This window comes from Ailuropoda melanoleuca, unplaced genomic scaffold (genome assembly GCF_002007445.2).
Source record: "Ailuropoda melanoleuca isolate Jingjing unplaced genomic scaffold, ASM200744v2 unplaced-scaffold71623, whole genome shotgun sequence".
In the NCBI taxonomy this organism is placed as follows: Eukaryota; Metazoa; Chordata; class Mammalia; order Carnivora; family Ursidae; genus Ailuropoda; species Ailuropoda melanoleuca.
In genome coordinates this window covers 1-2301 of record NW_023246752.1, presented here as the reverse complement: position 1 = coordinate 2301, position 2301 = coordinate 1, and the positions used below count along the sequence as shown (strand labels likewise).

General features: G+C 55.7%; 1 long non-coding RNA gene across 1 annotated transcript; it reads right to left on the bottom strand.

Annotated features, from left to right (window-relative positions):
* Positions 1-6: 6 nt before the first annotated feature.
* LOC117800513 lies at positions 7-2254 on the bottom strand. Its single transcript, XR_004623103.1, has 3 exons — positions 956-2254; positions 686-765; positions 7-344 (listed from the first exon to the last, which is right to left on the bottom strand). It is a non-coding gene; the product is annotated as an uncharacterized LOC117800513 (long non-coding RNA).
* Positions 2255-2301: the final 47 nt, after the last annotated feature.

Below are 2301 nucleotides of genomic sequence, written 5' to 3'. Positions count from 1 at the left end.
GGGGTGCTCCCCACCACCCCCCAAAGCCAGGCAGCCCATAAGCTCGCCCTGCCTCTGAGCTTTCTTCAGCTCTTTCTCGGCCTCTTTTAGCAGCCCCTTGAGAGCCTTCCGGGCCAGGTAGAGCCCATTGGGAGGGGCCGGGGGAGGGCCCTGTGGGGAAAGCTGGAGGACATAGATGTCAGAAGTCTCGCCATCTATGAGGATGGACACACGGTGTTCCTCCCGAAGCCGGGCCAGCCGGGCTGGGGTCTCCTTGCTCAGGAAGTCCCACACAGGCTTGGAGACAGTCACTTTGTTCTTGCAGGTGCCTCCACAGGCTGCCATTCTGGACAGGACGAACGACACTGCCCCCAGGGTGAAAGGGACTCAGGGTGGGGGGGTCCCCATTGGACAAAATCAGTGCCTCCTACTTCAAGTTCCTTTCCAACCCTATATTGCCTCTACTATCTCAAAGACCAACCCCCAACTCCTCCCCCAAGTTCATTTTCTGTCCCCTCTTAGCTTTCAAACCCCAGCACCCACTGAAGAGCAAGGAAATTTCTATAACTTTATTATTATTATCATCTAAGCCAAGCACCAGTCTTGGTTCTCTTTACACTCCTCCCAAGACCACAGAAACAATCCGGCCCTCCTCCCTCTGGGTGAAAACTGGCTTCTTTAAAGGGAAGGGAGACTTTTTGCTCACTTTGATCCTGAAGAGCTTAGAATTGGCATGCAGGCTCGCTCTCACTGTCCCTGCTCCCTACTTGTAGGTGGTGTGACCTGCTGGGTGGAAAGGAAAAGGAGGGAAAGTGAGAAACCCCCTGCCTCCTTCCCACATGCACCAACCCAGCAGCCCATGTAACAGAAGACTGGGAACCTGGGTGTAAATTACTGGGAATGGGATTACTTGGCACATGGAATGAAGGAAACCAATTTAAAGGTGAAAGCTGAGTTTCCCTTGGGAAGCAGATACCTGGAAAGCCCATGGACAATGAGAGCAGCAGAAATCCCTCTGTTTCCACACTCAGCTGACCAGGACTAGGGGGAAGGGGGAGAGTAGAGAGCAAAGGGTTATGATGACAAATGTTACCATACCCCCCTCACCCCCACTCCACCAGAAGCCCAGAAACAAAACAAAAACTCCTCTTCCATTTCCTCTCCTTCTCTTCTGCAGAACTGCATCCCCAGCCTCTCCCAAAGGAGAGGATGGAACTTGAACACGCTAACTTTCCTCTTCTCTTCCCCAGCTCTGAGGCTCCCAAGAAAGCCTAGGGCACAGGTAAGAGAAGTCAGGAAGGGAAAAGCCCACACAGATGGAGGTCTTTCTTGCCACCTCCCTCAGATCACATGGGTAGGAATACTCCCTATGCTACCCAACTCCTCACCCTGCCCCATGTTCCCAAATCATTCAGCCCCTATTGCTAGGGAGCCTTCTTGGAGAGCTAACCCAGTCCCTTCTGCTGAAGTCTGTTTGGAATGCGAACAAAGTGGCAACAGGCCCTAAATAACAAAGTTCTTACTGTCACCTTTTAAACCCCCACACTGGAGCAGTAAGCCTGTCAGGAACCCAGTCTGCATTTTGGGAGGGGTGGGGCTCAGCAGGGGCTCAGCTGGAGGAGACTTATGTTTCCCCTGAGTCTTACCATGTTCAGCTACAGAGCTGTCCCTACAACACCTCCAAATGTAGCTCAAATAGAAAGAGGGGCCATTAGTGTGACCTCAATTCCTGACTGATCCAAAGGGGAGCGGCTCTCTGTGCCTCCATCATAGTCCCCTCAAGGCCAGATGCACCTCGAGATTCAGAAAGTGAAACTGATATCCTAGAACCTCAGCTCATTCTGTCTATTCAAGGTGGAACACCCCCTCTCCATCAGAGGGAACCCAGGACCTAGATGTCCTTAGCTCCAAGTCCTGCTGGCACAGAAAAGGGAGGCGGGGCCACAGCTTATGCTGGGTCTCTCGTTCCTCTGGGGCAACCCAGGCCGGACACAGGGCCAGTCCCTCCCTCCAGAGAGAGGCCGGGCAGGGGCAGCCGGGAAGGGCGAGGGTCCCTGGGGCCATCAACTGAGGCAACCCCACCCCTCCCCCCATGACCTCCGGCAAGATCCAGAACCAATCCCCACGACCCCCTCTCGCCGGAGCCCCCAGAGCCCCACCACTAGGTGCGGGTGTATGTCGGCCCGATCGCGGTGCCCAGAACCCCCAGATGGAGGCCAAGGCTGGAGGGTGATAGGAAGAGGATCGGCCAGGCGTGGAGGGGGGGCCCCGGCGCCGCGCGCCGGTAAGGAGGCGGAGGAGGGGGCGCAGGGGGGGCAGGGA